General features: G+C 38.4%; 1 long non-coding RNA gene across 1 annotated transcript in view; it reads left to right on the forward strand.

Moving 5' to 3' along the window:
* Positions 1 to 13,845, forward strand: part of LOC140513873 (uncharacterized) — a 39,718-nt gene extending 25,873 nt beyond the window's left edge. The window contains exon 7 of the long non-coding RNA XR_011970410.1: positions 13,244 to 13,845. This is a non-coding gene — a long non-coding RNA (uncharacterized lncRNA). The remainder of the gene's footprint in view (positions 1 to 13,243) is intronic.
* The last annotated feature ends 3,671 nt before the right edge of the window (positions 13,846 to 17,516 follow it).

The following is a 17,516-nucleotide window of genomic DNA, read 5'->3' on the forward strand; positions in this document are numbered from 1 at the left end:
CTGTCATCTCCTGCAACAGTTGGCCATGTCAACCAGTGTACCAACCTATTCAGGAAGCTTTAAAATGATTTCAAATTTAAAATTATGCTTCAGTAAAAAATGTTCTTTTTTTAAAAAAAAGTTATAAGCAGTATCTATTCATATGCAGAAAATGTGTCAAAATGGCTTTATCTCAGATAGTTCCTAAGAAATGTGTCCTTTTTCCCTCTACCTGAAAGGATTATTTGCATGAAAATACATTTTTAGATTAGGTTATTAGATTCTGTTTCGATTGCACAAATAATTACAATAACCAGGACACCGTAAAGGGGTGGATTAGAAAGCTGTTCTAGATGTTACTTTACTGGATAAACTAGTAAGAAAATTGAATAAAAGCAGAGGAAGGGGAAAATATTTTGTCAATATCCCTCCCCCAGCTCCCCTCTAAGGTGATTGCTATACCCTCCAAATACATACTTCCAGGACCCTAGGTATAGGGGTGAGGGGAAGTTATTTGCATGAAACAAAAGCAGCTGTGCCTGGAAATCACTATCATGCCCTGTAGTAAAGCTAAGCACTCCATCCTCATCCTCGAACACATTTATCCACCTCCTAATTCTTCACCTAATTAGAGAGAAATTCAGAGGATCTGGACTGGTCAGGGGGGTAGGGATTAGGGTTAAGAAAACACTCGTTTTTGAAACCCCTACCTCCCCTGGTCAGTGTGAAAGATTCTTAAAGAATCTCCCACCCTAGCTAATCCATGACCCTCAGCAGGGAGGAGTGTTAACAATTTAGTTTAAAACTCACACTCTCAGACAAATGCATCAAAAACGGCTTTTCTTCTTTGATTTATAGGTATTAGTTGTTTTTCCAGGCCCCATTAAGGACTCTTCATCCTGTACTGCAAGGGGCATTAAGAACTAGCAAGTTAACGTTGTTCCCAGCTCTGTATTATTCAAAGGCAATTTACACTAATTATTCGAGGCCATGGTGTTGCCCATATTAGTGGAATGAACCATCTCAGCAGGTTAAAGTACTTTTGAAATGGTAATTTATTACTGAGGTATAAAAATGTCCTTGAATTAAAATAAAGTATGATTTTTTAATGGCAATTTTTAAAGACCAGGGACCGAGACATTCTGTGCCCCCTTTTTTATTTGCACCGACACCAGCATAATTACGTGTCTTTTAGAAACCCAGGTTGTCAGACCGGTGGCAGTGCATTCAGACGCTGACATTACAATTATTACAAAGATCTTTCCTTGTTTGGGGCATTTTTCTACCCAGTTTACCAAGTGAAGCATGACCAAATAACACTGTGCCTGCTGAGCTCCAAAGTTCAAATGAACCTTCAGATTCACAAACAATTCTTATCAAGGTTTTATGGCAGAAAAAAAAAGGGAACGAGAGAGAGAAAGAAAGAAAGAAAGAAAGAAAGAAAGAAAGAAAGAAAGAAAGAAAGAAAGAAAGAAAGAAAGAAAGAAAGAAAGAAAGAAAGAAAGAAAGAAAGAAAGAAAGAAAGAAAGAAAGAAAGAAAGAAAGAAAGAAAGAAAGAAAGAAAGAAAGAAAGAAAGAAAGAAAGAAAGAAAGAAAGAAAGAAAGAAAGAAAGAAAGAAAGAAAGAAAGAAAGAAAAACCTTGGGTAGTGCGGGTTGCCTGCTGCCTCTCAATCATCTTTGATAGGAAAAATTCCTTTAGGTTTCAGGGTTTGTACCAGGGCAGAAACTGAGTCTGGAAGAGACATTATAGACATAAGTGGCAGCATTTTATTCCCTAACACTGGAGAACAAATTAGCTCATGGGGTCCATTGATTTGTACTTGGGCCTGGGACTTTCTGTTCTTTGCTTTTGAGGATTCAACCTACAAAAGGTTTCAAGATGACATCAGTCATAGATCTCCGTCCTATCTCCTCTTGTGGGGAGGGGGTTTGGAGGTCATTCTTATCTCTTCTCTTGATTTATTTCAAGCATTTTATGAAACAATAACTATGTGCTAGATTCTAAGGATACAAAGACAAAATGATGAATGGTCCCTGCCCTCAAAGATCTTACCTTCTACTGGGGGGGCGGGGCAGTTAACAACATGTAAATTAATGTAAAAAACATTATATATATATATATATATATATATATATATATATATATATATATATATATATATATATACACACATATATATGGAGATACAAAATGTGAACAAAATAAGTACAAGGGTTTGTTTTTTTTTACTTGGGGGAGAGCACCAAACACTGAGGATAGGAGGTGGTAAGGACAGCACCTGAGCTGAGCCTTGAAGGATTCAAGACATTCCATAAGGCAAAGGTGAGGAGGGAGAGTATTACAGGCATGAGGGAACAACCAGTGGGAAGGTGTGCAGCCCAGAAATGGAATGTCAAATTCAAGGATCAGCTTGTAAATCAGTTTGTCTAGAATGGAAAAGAAATGAAGGAGGACATTGTCAGGGATGGGGGGGCGGGGAGTATGGAAAGGGAAGGCACTAACAAAGGAAAAAAAGTGTTCTAAATCACAAATAATAGGAAAGTGGTGATTATCGTAAGGGTTATGGAAGGATAGGCACAGTAATTTACTGTTGGTGGAGCTGTGCATTTGTATAATCATTCCGGAAAGCAGAGACCCTCCCATCACTAAAATATCTACATACCCAGAAACACTACTCCTAGACTGTAAATTTATAGAGAATGAATATTCTCTATAAATGAGATGAATTTTCATCATGTTGCACAATACTTGGAACATTCAATGTGCTTAATAAATGTTAATTGACTGACATACAGGTATATGCCCCCAAAGAAGTAAAAGACAGAAAGATCCACATGCATAAAAGATTTGTAATAGTGCTCCTTTTTGTAACAGAGAACTGGAAACAGAGTGTCCATCAATTAGAGAATGGGTTGATAAATTGTAGTATATGAAAATAAAGGACCTTATTTGGATGCAAGAAATGATTAATGTGACAAATTCAGAAAAATGAGAAAAGCAAGAGAACCAGGAGAATGATTTCTAAAATGACTATTACGGTTTAAAGGAAAACAACTATGAAAAAACTTCAGAACTCTAAGAGCTGTGGTGACTGATCACAGCTTCAGAAAAAGTGTAAAGTTTGCCTTTTACTTCTTGGCATAGAGATGATGGACCAGAGGTACAGAATGGAACATGCTCCGACACGTAGCCAATGAGTTTGTTTTCTTTGACTATACTTATTTGTTACAAAGGAGGATTCGTATTGGGGTGGAGGGTGGGGGGAGCAATAAAGATGCAAAAGAAGAAAAAGTATATAAATCCATCAATGAAACATTTTAGAAATACTCAGCAAACAAGAAGGAAGTTCAGGAAGGGAAAGAGATAAGCAGAGAAGTTTTTTACTGCCATGTTGAATTTAATATGCACTTAAAAAAACACAAGTAACAGAAATTTTCAGCCGCGTGTAATTATTTTTGTTCTCCTTTAAATACCAAAATGTTCCAGGAGGATGAATTGAAGGAAGGAAGGGACTGGAGGCCAGGAATCCAAAGAGACCATTGCTTCATTGCAGGCAGTAGATAATATGTCTGGAGGAGGAAGATGGTCATTCAAGTAGAGAGGACACAATTGCAAGATGTTGCAATTAGAATGGACAAAACGGGCAATCAGATTTTTGTTGTGAGAGTGAAGAGTTAAGGATGACTCCAAGTTCAGAGGCAACCAAAATTAGGCACATCCTGCTTCAGAGATCCTGTTGGCATTCAACTGGATTCAATTCAACCAACATTTGTTAAATACCCACTATTGCCTAGCACTGTGCTAGGTGCTAGTGATGCAAACAAAAAAAAACAACTGAAGTATTCCTGACCTACAAACAGTTTCTGTGTTATTGGGGAGGAGGGAAAAGGGGGATACATCTTCTACAGAGATAAGTAAACACAGTGCAGACAATGCCATTTTAAGGGGTAGGGAGCAATTATAACTTGGAGGGAGGTAGAGATGTCAAGAAAGGTTTTATGTAGAAGGCAGAGTCTGAGCACAGTTTTTTGAAAGAAGTTAGATGTTTTAAACTGTAGGGAGGGAGTGCAATCCTTACATGGAAGACAACTTGTACAAATATACAGGTGTTGGAGATGGGATGTTAAATATGGAAACAGCTCGTAGTCCAGTTTGGTTGGAATGAAGAAGGTATAAAGGCAAGAAGTGTGAAATAAAATTCAAAGGCAGCTGAACCCAGAATTTGGAGGGCTGGGAGGCAGTGGGAGCCACTGAAGATGTTTGAGGAGAATGAATTGGAAAAGGAAAAGGCAAAGTTGGCACCTCCAAAACAGGGTTTCAGTCACCTGCTTCAGATGTGTTATTGGTCAATGGGGGTGGTTTTTGTTTTATGATTCAAAAAAAAATGTTTCATCCCATCAAGAAGGCAAAGATTAACTATAGATAAGCATGGAACTTTCAGTAAAACAGGAATGGTCTTGAAACCAAAATATACTGAAACCAAATAAAGATGTTTTCCTCTGCCCTGATTACCTCAGTAGGGATAAGGAATTACTGGATGAAGGAACTTTCTAGAAATGCAAGCTATCGTCTTAGAAAATTCTTAGAACACAGAAATTAACTGACTTACCTAGGATGACACAGCTAGAGGTGTCAGAGGGGAGCCTTGAACTCTGGCCTTCTTGACTCTGAGGCCATCACCTCATCCATTATGGATGTCTTCCTGATCATCATACATATATCAGAGCTCAGGGCCTGGAGTCAGGAAGGCTCATCTCCCAAAGGTCAAATCCAGCCTCAGACACTTTACTAGCTGTATAACCCTGGGCAAGTCACTTAACCCTGTTTGCCTCAATTTCCTCATCTGTAAAATGAGCTGGAGAAGGAAATGGCAAACACCCCAGTAACTTCACCAAGAAAATCCTACATGAATCACAAAGACTCAAACACAACTAAAAGAAAGACTGAACAATGACAAAAATGGTACCTTATACATCTATCACACTTCACAAGTTATCAGCTGCTTTCATGTGTGATTTTCACAACAAACCTAAAAGATAAGCATTAGCTCCATTTTAAAAATAAGGAAACTGAGGAGGGAAGTTTGAAGTATTGTTGTTCTTGAAAAGATATCCAGGTGATCTCTTATCCAGAAACCAGAAGCTTCTCTTTGGAGGAAGGCATTTTTTTAAATTGAGTTATTCCTTATAGGTATTGACCTAGCGTTTTCCTATGGCCAGTCTTGTAGATTTTTTCTCCTCTTCCCCAGTTGCAGGCAGACCCTTCTTTGCTCCCAAATAATTGGATCCACCAATTTACCTTCTCTGCAGCAATCACAAATATTCTCATTCTCTTACAGAACTTCATTCTCTTTATTTATCTGCCCAGTTAGTCACCATGTCTCACAACATATGGTTTCCTTTCATAGCTTAAATGGAATGTTTTTATTTCCCATAAACCAGTGCATGCCAGAGCATGAATTCTAGAGCAAAGCAGAAGCACAGTGAATACTCTAATCAGGCAAGGGCAATGATATAAAGGAAAAATAAAGAATGGTCTGTGGCTTCAATTAAAGATAGGTCCCCATAGGGTTGAAAGTCAATTTCGACTTTCCAGGCTGCCTTTAAGACAGTAGGAAAGAGGGAACATGCCCCAAATAATTCCACAATATAGTCTTACATGTACTACCCAGAAATATAGTTGAGAAGAAAATGACAGAAGCATGTAGACCATAGGTACTCAGTAAATGCATAGTGAATTGATGTTCTATCTGTTCCTTTAGGAAGAATAGTAAAAACCTTATTAATTTAGACTCAACTTCTTTTAAAATTGTGATAATTTTGAATTTTGTAGCATTGGTTTTACTTTACTTAGAAAATCCTTTCTTTATACAATGTTAGCTTTGGACAGTTCTAGCACCTAGCATCATGCTTCTTATCCAGAGCTGGATAAGCATTTATTAAATTAAATTGAATTTGAAGCCACCTTGTCCAATTCTAATTTAAAATGAGGAGAGAGAGGCCCAGAGAGTTGAAATAACCTGATGATATTTACTTGAATGACTTACAGATCAGTGCATCCATGTGAGTATTTTCTCCTCTCATACAGAGCTCAGTTCCTTTCTACCTTAGTAAATAGTTCCATTCTAGGTAATATAAATTAGTAGAATAAATAAGATCATGGAGAATGATGAAAATGCTTCAAGAATAATTGTTTTTATTTTAAGCACTATTGGAACACTCATTTACAAATTATAAAACATGTTTAGCTATTCATTTAAATGGGTACCCTAAGCACCTCTACTAAACAGTACAGCCTAATTTATTTATTGAATGAACTGGAAACTAATAAAACTGGTTTCTTTTTAAAAAATCATTTTTCATTGCTCTAGATTGACTTCCTCTCCCCTTACCACTCAATTCGAATCAGTGGGATTGATCTCATTAATGGAAACCATTTAAGGTACACCAAGAGCTGGAAGGGACATTAGACTAGAAGTGTCAAACACATAGTCCCCAACACGCCCAAGTGGGTCTGAACCAGATTAAAATGTAATTGGGAAATTTTAAACAAAATAAATAGAATGCAATAATACATAGATAATGTTAATATGTGCTTTTCTAAGTCAATATGCAGCCTACAAGTATCCTTATATACAGTTTAGTGACCCTGTTTCTATTTAACATCACTTCCTTAGAGATCATATAATGAATTTCCCTCCTTTATTTTTTAGATAAGGAAAGTGAGGTTCAGAGAATAAGTGACAATAAGTGGCCAGATGGAGTCCTGAAACTATATCTTCTGAATTCTAGTTCAATGTGCTTTCTTAATTTCCTTTCCTTTCCTTTCCTTTCCTTTCCTTTCCTTTCCTTTCCTTTCCTTTCCTTTCCTTTCCTTTCCTTTCCTTTCCTTTCCTTTCCTCTCCTCTCCTCTCCTCTCCTCTCCTCTCCTCTCCTCTCCTCTCCTCTCCTCTCCTCTCCTTTCCTTTCCTCTCCTTTCCCTTTCCTCTCCTCTCCTTTCCTGTCCTCTCTCTCTTCTCCTCTCCTTTCCTTTCCTTTCCTTCTTTGTAGGCAATTGGGGTTAAGTGACTTGCCCAGGGTCACACAGCTAATAAGTGTCTGAGGGTAGATTTGAACTCAGGTCCTCCTGACTTCAGCACCATCCATGTGCTCTATCCATTGCATAGCCTAACTGCTCCTCAGTGATCTTTCCATCACACCATGCTCCATTTGTTTCCTTCATCTTGACTGGAAGGCCTATTCTAGAGTTGATGTGTTAAAATAATTCCCAGTGTGTCTACTGTGTTGAAAAATGTTAAAGTACTAACTGGCTCAATATTAGTGGTTGACAATATGTGATAGTTAGAATTTAGGACTTGAAAATATATGTCTTTATAAATTTCTACAAATGGGAAGAATTATCTTTAAAAATGTACCTAGATCTCTGAGTTTTGATCTTCATTAAGAATTCTTTTATTTTTGGATTGAAACAAAAAAAGAATGTATGCTAGTTAATACATAAGTATGCCCTACAATGGCATATACATCAACAGTAATAATCAGTGTTGTGCATTATACACATAATCTCATCAGAACTTTGTAACAACCCTACGAGGAAGGTGCTGCAGATATTATTATGTCTATTTTATAGATGAGGAAATTCAGACTTAGCAAGTTGTCATTTGTCCATGGTCACACGAATAGAAAGCATCAAAGGCTGGATTTGAACCCACACTGGGCACTCTACCCATATGTATGGTGTCTAGCAATATAACTGTACGATATAGCTTCAACACCTATACCTCTGAAATGACCAGTGGGCTGCAAAGATATGCAGATTCACCATGCATCTGTGAGACAGAAATGTTCATTCCTATGGCCAAATAGCTTGAAAATTGATTAGTGTAGAGAGTCAGCATGGTTTAGTGAATGGCAACCCAACTTGGTCATTTTGTGTCACTTTGGGAGACATACTTGTGCGCCTCAGCAGCCTCTTTTTTAAAATGAGATAATTGAAATAAATGATCTCTAAGCTCCCCTCCGGTTCTAAACAGCCTGTTACTAATTCTAAAAGAAAAAATACTGGATGGTAGTGAGAATCTACAAAAATAAATAAGCTAGAGTGTTGTCACTTTAAAACAAGTCAGCATTGGAAAGGAGGGCAAATGCTTTTGTCTTAAAAAAAAACCCACCCACAAAAAAAAAAAAATCTTCATAAGGTCTGTGAAATGTATGTTTAGCAAGATGCCCAGCAGAACACAGCATTACTTTACTGCTATTCTGATAACACAGCATTCTGTATGCAAGGCTGTTGGCTCCAGTCAGCCCTTGTTCTAATTAATACAAGTCAGACCAAATCAGTGGGTGGAGGAAGAAAGCCTCGAAATAAAAAGAAAATGAGACGTTAGCACAAATGCCTATCACATTGTGAATATCTACTCATCTGCATAATATTAATGATACCAAATATGCAAACAGATGTTTCTCTCATTAAATTGTATATGCAAATACTACTGGTAGGAGTGGTAATGTTGTCTCAGGGTTGAGAGATCATTGAGGGTAATTAAAGGTTAATCTAGTTTTCAGTTCACAGACTGTAGGACATGAGTGGTTGTAAAGAAAAATTGTCACTTAACCTTCAATTCATTACTAATGGCACATGGATTTTCTACTAAAATAACATAAACATATACGCATTAATCATTATCTCCTGCCTCAGCAGTGGGTATATCACTAGCAAAAGACCAGAAATTACTTGTTGTGAGTCAAGCAAAGGAAGAGCTTGTGTAATGCATTAATAAGGAAAATAGAATTTCATCAAAAATCGTTAAGGCTCCAATCTAGTGTTCTAATCTCATTAAATGCATTTCAATTGCTGAGATATTGTCAAATGTTAATAGAAACGTGTCTGAAGTACTTGTGGGACAATTCTAGTAATATAATTAAAAGTAATGTTTTCGATGCTGAGTGTGTGAAGGTTGGAGACTGTAGTAACTTCACCAGGATTCAACAATCTCTTTAAATCTCAGTATCCTGCTGGGTGGATTGAACACAGTAAATCATTTAGCACATTTTTTTTAAAGAAGTAGTTTAACCCACCAGATGGGGGCATTTTAATTCTTTGTCCCAAACTGAAAATTAAGTGATGGAGGCAGGAAGGTTCAGAATTAGCCCAATCCTGTAAAAGAGGATATAAAGGTAAGGAGGCAAATATAAGTGAAAGGGGGTTTAATAGCTTTCGATAATTAAAGCACTTTTATTTACTATCCAACTATTACAAAAAGCATACATTTGGCTTAGTGGTAGTAAGCAAGGTTGCCATGCAGAAGCAAAGCTAATCTCTTGTCGCTCTTTTACTTTGGTGGTGAATGATTGCACCAAAATGAAAAATCAATGTAATTGCCCCCAAACCCATGGAAAAATAAAAAACTGAGCATCTGAAGTCTCCATATTTACAGAACTGAAAAGTTTATCTTTCTTCCCAAAGTGCTCTGAGATGTCAATCAAAACAAAAGCACTCCTTTTATGGGGACAGATCCCTAATCTTTAATCTTTATTAAACAATAAGAGGGTTTTGTTGTTGTTGGATTGGATTATACTTTTGTGGGGTTTCCAATTAAGCCTAGAATTTAATTCCATGAATTCTGAAAACTCAAATTCCTTTCAAAGTTGAAAGAAGCCTAAAACTCTGAAAGAAACAAGAAAAGTTATTGATCATCTTACTCTGATGGGCCAATGTCCAATCTGTAACTAGACTGTGAGATCCTCAAGAAATTATGTAATTTTTAGGCATCTGCCACAGGTACCTTTCTTAGGACTTTCTTAGGATCATGGAATCAAGAGCTGAGCTGTTCCAGGGAGATTAATTACTTGCCTAAGGTCACATAATAGTAAGTGACAGTAATAGGATTTGAACACAGGTCCCTGAACACCAAATTTAGTGTTCTTTCCATTATGTCATTTACATACTTGTTTACAGATCCAAAAATAGTAGTAGACAGCCTATTGTTTGAAAACAACCAACTGAAGAGTGAAAACATGGAATCAAATTTTAGCCTGTACATCTACATAATTTAATTACCTGGTTGGTTTGTATTTCCCATTGAATTTCTGGCTTCCTTTCACATCTTTTTGGGCAATTTTGTTTAGCCTATTATTTGTCCTCTGAGGAGAAATGGAGGTGCAGAACAAGCCCTAAGGGCAGCTAGTTGGCACTGCGCATACAGTGGAGTCAGGAAGACTTGAGCTTAAATCCAACCGCAGACACTTACTAGCTGTGTGACCCTGGGCAAGTCACTTAACCCCGTTTGCTGAGGTTACCTCATCTGCTGGAGAAGGAAATGGCAAACCACTCTAGTATCTTTGGACCAAGAAAACCCCAAATGGGGCGAGATTAAGAGTCAGACAAGACTGAAGAACACTAACATGTGTAATCTCAAATACATCCAATGACAGCCCAGGGCACATTACAATATTATAATTTTGAGTTGGAAAGGACCTTAGGTAAATGTTTAACAATCAGCTGTCCAGAAAGCACAACACATTTTCCAGTTTAAGTGACTTGCCCAGGGTTACACAGTCAATCAGAGACTAGGGCCAGATTTGAACTCAGGAAGAAGAGTCTTCCTGATTTCAGAACCAGTGCTCTGTCCACTACGCCACCTAGCAAGCCCCATTGTCAGAGATCTGACAGTTATTAACCATGTGTCTGTAGGTAAGTCACCATCTCAGAAGGAGCTTCCATTTCTGCATTTATGCTATGAAATGGGGGAGGGAATATACCTGCTGTCATGCATGCCCAGTGACAGGTCTGCCCCCAAGCTTCCACTTAACTGGCTGGAATGTTGACTGAGCGCATGCTCAGTCATAAGGTGAATGAGTGGGAAAAAAAAGATTGTACTACCTACGACTCTATAAATAATCTCTTCTGGTTGACTTCCACTTTACCAGTTCAAACCTTGGGTACCCACCATGACAAAGACTTCTGTTTGGCAAACATGTTATGTTTCTGGTCAGGTGAAAACCAGCATCTTTGTCCCCGTGGAACATATTCTGCATTAGACTAGTCTGTTGCTAAAAAGAACTCTCTGTGACCTCTTCAGATTGTTAAATCACGGACATTTTCTTCTGTCCATGATAGACAGTAGACAGACTAGGCACATTTCCAATTACTTTCTAAAATACTCTAGCCTTTCTCCTATTTTTTAAAATGCCTTGTTTCTGTAGGGAAATCTTGGTTTCTCCCTAAATGGCATCTATAATGCTTCTCCCTTGTTTCCCTTTTTTTGTTTCCTTTTAAAAGTCAGGTTGTTAAGCAATAAAAAGAGACCCAAGTCACTGACCAGAAAAATAGAGGTTCTTCTAACTCTGACATGAACCAGGGCCTCCAGTGATTAGTCAGGCGGTTGAAATCTAATAAGGCCCATCTGGCACAAAGGAAATACAGGTTAGTGATCAGATAGAATCCCTGTCTTCAAGTTTATAATCCCTTAGGACTTGTTCTGTGTCTTCATCAAAACATGACTTTAGTCAGTAAATCTTGACTCTTGCATTTATTGACTTTCTTTTGTGTCTTTGTACTTGTCTCAGTTTTATATAACCTAACTAAAGAATAATTGCTCTAAAAATATCTCAAAATAAGGGCAGCTAGGTGGCTCAGTGGATAGAGCACTGGTCTTGTAGTCAGGAGGACATAAATTCACATCTGGCCTCAGACAGTTGTGTGACTTTGGGCAAGTACTTACCCCTGTTTATCTCAGTTTCCTCATCTGTATGTGTTCATCCTTCATTGCTGAGGAAGACCATGCCATCAGAGAAATAATGACATGACTTGCACTTTGACTTTGTTTTGAGTGAGGGAGAGCTGTGCAGGTCACCAGCCTCACTTCTCCTCCAGAGCCATCTGAATCCAGTGACCAGATATTCATCAGGATGACTGGAGATGACCCAGGATGAAGCAATTGGGGTTAAATGACTTGCCCAAGGTCACACAGATAGTGAGTGTCAAGTGTCTGAGGTGAGATTTGAACTCAGGTCCTCCTGACTCCTGCACTGGTGCTCTATCCACTGCACCACCCACTCCTTCTGACACCTCATCTGTAGAATAAGCTAGAGAAGGAAATTGCAAAACACTCTAGTAACTTTGTGAAGAAAAAGCAAATGGCATCACAAAAAGTCAGACATGACTGGATAACAACAAAACTCTAAAGGAAGAGATTATTAGCGTGAGTCAAGTCAATTTACTGAAGGTCACAAAGAGAGATAATGGCGGAGCTGGGACTCAAACTCATATTTCCTGCCTCCAAACCAGCATTTTTTCCCACTTCATAAGGAATATGTAACAATTTTGTCCTGTCCATGAACCTAAGACAAGTGACAAACAGAAGATTCCTTCATGTGGGATATCTTAGCAATTTAATCTGATCAGGCAGGAAAAATGAAGTTAATAATTGTTTGTAGAGATGAATCAATTTGATGACAGTGAGGCACCTCAGTGATATAGTTCAGACATGGAGGACCCAAGATTCCTTGTGCATGAGGGAAAATATGGACCTCTTGATGGGGATTAATGGGGGCAGTGACAAGTCAGGGAGAGGTGTCCTTGCATTGGGCTGGGTTAAGCAGACCAGATCAGAGTAGGATGCTCCATGGCTGAAATCTACAGTCTCAGCTGCACATCTAGCCGTTACATTTTATGGATCAGTTATGGACTCCTTTTTCTTGACCTGTATGTACAGATTTGCACTGCTACACATTTCTGAGACATGGTGGCAGTGGTAGGGCAGGGGGTGGAGAGGTTTAAGGAACAGTAAAAGAAAATGCTCTTATTTTTATAGTAATATTTCTATAAGATCATTTCCTTAGGGAAGAATTCTTCAATGGAGGGAACAAGCATTTATTATGCACCAACTATGTGCTGGGCTTTAAGTGCTTCTCAAATCTTATCTCATTTGGTCCCCACAACAACCCTGTGACATTAAATATTGTGCTCTTATTAGTGTTTTTTACGGTAGAGAAAACAGACCATCAGATGTTGTGACTTTCCCAGGGTCACAAAACTAGGGTTTGAGGCTGTATTTGGACTCAGATCTTCCAGATTCCAGGCTTAGCACTCTATCCACTACACTCTCGAGCTACCTCAACAGAGTACATGGAGTACATGTATTCTGATTATTTCTGGATAAGTTTTACAATGTGTCACATATGAAGAAATTCAAAGTCATTCATTTAATAAACTTCATTAAGCATTTTATCCACTAAAATCGAATTTCTCTTTCTCCACAGGGCATGGAGGTGACCTCCTGTTCTTGAAATGGAGCATAAACTCTGGCCAAGGCTTATTGACCTCAGTGGAATCATCACCTACTTACTGTGTGCAGAGTTCTTTGCTTCATAAAGTTAGATGATAAGAATATCAGTGTCTTTTCAGTTTTATAAAATATGTATTTCTTTTCAGAACTATTCCCTTGAAATCTCATTTTCTCATAGAGGAAGAAATTTATCGCCCAATTCTTTCCTAAAAATGAAAGTTTTGCACATCTAATTGCAGGAGTTGGTAAAACAAAACAGAACAGATCTTTCTTGCCTTGAGTCATATCCAAGGGGATTAATTTGTCACTCTTCAAAAAACAACTCATTGGAGGGATACCCTCTTTGATTCTCTAGTCTCACATTAATTAGAAGTAGTAAGAACACTAGATACACTTGGTATTTGAAAAATTAGAAGAAAAAATTTTGCTACACCTCTCAAGAGGAGAAAAAACAAAGATATCCAACTGACAACAAAACCCTAAAGGCAGGAAGCATGAAGGAACATTAGATCGCATTTCTACTCTTGTCTATAGCAAACTTCACTTAATAAAGGATGGCTTATTTGTGCAGAGAAATGCTATGCAATGAATTTAATAATTTTTAAAACATGTATTTTATTAGGGAAAAAAGTAATGCCATATATTTGTTCATATTGTATAAAATGTTCCTGTAGAAAAGCAATAAATTAGAACAAAATCTAAGACCAAGTCAGATTTTGAAATTTGATGAAGCAAGGAATTTAAGCCTTATTTGTATTTTTGATTGAAAATTGATGTATAACTTGAAAACAACAAAATAGAAGCATAGCCTATCCAACATTTCTTGGCTCTGTGAAACTACATTAGGTGAAGCAATGTTTCAGGGGTCAGTTAATTCTAAAGAACAATGTTAAAGTGGAATCACAAGCAAATTGACATTGGAGGGAATTAATGTACTCCTGTGCTTAAGTGTTAGCTTGTCACAAACTATATTTATATCTCAGGCAATAGAATGTCTTAGCAGGATTTCACATGAGGGTGGAATTTTGCAGCTATTAAGTTTCACTGGAAGAATACTTGTGTTGAGAAGATGGGATTTTGTTTCTAGAAGTTTGGGGTCATTAAACATATTGTAAAATTTCCTAATTTTAATCCAGCCAGTTTTCTTCCTCCAGTACATTTTGAGGTCCAGTTCATTTTTCTTTTTCAGTGTTCTTTCTGGAATACTGATGGGACCAGGTCTATGCACAGTTCCTCTAACATTTCATGATCTGGGCAATAGGTACCTCATCAATCAATCAATCAATCAACAAGCTTTTATTAAGTTCCTACTGTGTGCCAGATACGGGGTTAGGCACTGGAGAACCAAATACAAGAAATGAAACAATTTTCAACTCTAAAGAAGCTTGTCATCTAATGTATGTACACCTACATAGCTGTAAAGCCTGTAATAAAAGCACAGTCTCTGAATAAAGTCTCAGGTTCCCCAAAAGGCAATGGAGAGTGTAATGGCAGGTATGGTTTGGCTGCAGTGTGTTATCAAAGTACACCTGGTATAAAAGATACTCTCAAAGTAATAAATGACAAAGGCCAATCTTGTAGGGAGGGATGACAGATAAAGAGCCCGAGTCCACAACTGGCACCAAAGCAAAGTCAGGAAATCCTAAGAAAGCCCCTTCAGTATATTGGATGGAGCCTTTGGAGAGGAATTATGAGAAAACATAGACACCAGCCCTACTGGCTGAGAAGAGGTGGGTGGGTTGTGATCAGCGCTTCTGAAAGCAATACCCTTATCAGTGAGATCAGAACTCTATTAAAATATCACAAAGAGTATTGAGGTTTGGTTTGGTTATAACAGCAATAGTATTATAAAACAGCATCAATCAATTGCACAGGGAAAAGATTTCTGGTTTGGGGGTCCAAGGATCTGTTTTCAAGCTTAGTCTGTGATGGTTATGACCTGAGTGACCTTGGGCCACTTGATCTCTCAGAACCTCAGCTTCCCCATTTGTAAAATAAGGGGGGCATACTCTATCAGGGAGTTCTTAACCTTTTTGTGGGTCGCGGATCTCTTTTGGGAGTCAATCTGGCAAAGCCTATGAACCCCTTCTGAGAATGTTTTTAAATGTATAAAACAAAAATTACATATCTATATACATATATAAACATACACATACGTGTATATATATAATATACATATTATACATATTTCTAGGATTTCAAGAGAAACCAATTATACTGAAATGTAGTTATCAAAATATTTTAAAACAACTTCCAGGAACCCCTGGACTAAAGGGGTCTCTGAGGTTCCCTCATGCTAATGATACATCCATGATTCTATGAACATTACGCAGAGTACACCTCTATGTGCTATATGTATTTGGAACAGAATTTCAGTGTCAAAAGAGACATGGGAGTAGAATATTGGGTTTAGAGTTAGAAAGACCCAGGTTAAACTACTCCTTTGACAGCTGATGAGCCATGTGACCCTGCACAGGCCATTCAACCTCTCTCTCTCTGTCTCATCTCCTTTCTGTTTCTGTCTCTCCCTCTCTCTGTTGTCTCTCTGTTTCTGTATATCTCTAGCAATTCTCTAGGACTCTATAAGCATTTCATCATAGGTCAGGCACCTCTCTAGGAATATCCACTAAATCTTGGGTTGATTGTATCTGCTAAGAGAGCAACATCTCAAACTGAGGGACTCACAGACCTTTTGCTAGTCAATGTCTGGTACTACCAGTGTAGCCATGTGTGGAAATGATGTGAGAATTTCCTTCCATAAATACAGGGATAGGAACTGGACCTATGATTTCCGTTGGTATAGGGAGCTGTCCTCTACAAGGCAAGTTGGCGTCTTCTCTGTGCCTTCTGCCCTTAGAAAGTTGCCTAGACCACTGAGCTGTTAAGCGATTTAGGGTCACACAGCTAGTATGTGTCCGAAGTGGAACTTTGAACCCAAACCTTCATAAATTCAGTAAGTTCTTTTTTAATTGGATATTTCATTTAGATTAGATCTTATATTAGTGTTCTAGTCACTGGGTGCTAGTAGTTATAAAGTTTTGCATTTCAAAACTTGAAATATTCCTGTAATTCCTAATCTTCAAGAAACAAAAACCAAAGACTCACCCCATCAAGGGAGAATAATCACCTAACGCTTCATCAGGAGCGATGAGATTTTGGATGCTGACTTAGCATCCTCTAATTTAGAAAACCACAGACTTTGCCTATCCCCAAAGCCAGCCTTCTCCTCCGTTACTGGCATGCGCATAGCTAGACTATGAAGCAGGATTTCCAAAGTCATGAGTGCCATAGAACTCAGGGCTATGTCTCCTTCCCACCTTTCATCATGTCCTCAAACATGCAGCTTGAGAAGCAATCTTCATTGCCTGCTTGTTTAAGGTAATTACAACATGTATTTCTTCCCTGCTGGCTCTGTTGGAGCAGAAAACACTTCATCATTTACTTCAGACACAAGAAGAAAGAAAAAAAATCACGAATATAAACACTGTGGGTATTTTTCCCCCCTTTTTTCTTTACATTGAAAGACAGGGCTCAGGGTGAGTTTTTCAATAATCAACCCAAGTTGGCAATCATGCTAATAGCTCTGAAGTTGCCTGGAGAGCTCTCCTCCGGGGTAGCTGGAGCCAAAGGGGGGTGCTGAGGGCTTTTGTTCTCTTGTTGGTAAATAACTGGCCTCTATTTACATACAGCTGTTTCCTTTTTCAAAAGATATTCAAAAGCCTGGGTAGTTTCTGGGAGTTGCTTTCCAAGGGGAGGGGTGGGGGGGAATATATCTGAATTTTTAAAGAGATTTAGGCCTAATTAAATCTATGCTGCCGGAGAGAGTTGTAGAAATCCCAGTGTTTCAAGGTTTCTAGGAGGAGGGGGAGTGGGGGGAAATAAGGTGCATATGATTAGCAGGCCAGCTCAGGATTGTCAACATTGGCTCTTTCTTTCCAAAGTCAGAAATACCCCCAAGTGCATCTCGGAGAGCAGCCTGTGGGAGGGAGGTGGGGAAGAGGGGGAGGGTGGTCAGAGAAATCCAAGGGCATGATGCCATTTGTTTTCAGTAGGAAACCAAACTCAACTTTCTCAAAATGAACTTTTCTTCCAAGGTTAAAGGAAAAGCACCAGACATGGAACCCAGGACCTCCCACCTCCCTCCCCACGCTCTTCAAACACTGCAGTCTTTAAGTTTTTCCCTGGTAGTACAAGCTTCATAATGATTTCTCTGCCTCCCGTAAAAGCCCTGCAGCCAATTTGTATAC

Source organism: Notamacropus eugenii, chromosome 1 (genome assembly GCF_028372415.1).
Source record: "Notamacropus eugenii isolate mMacEug1 chromosome 1, mMacEug1.pri_v2, whole genome shotgun sequence".
In the NCBI taxonomy this organism is placed as follows: Eukaryota; Metazoa; Chordata; class Mammalia; order Diprotodontia; family Macropodidae; genus Notamacropus; species Notamacropus eugenii.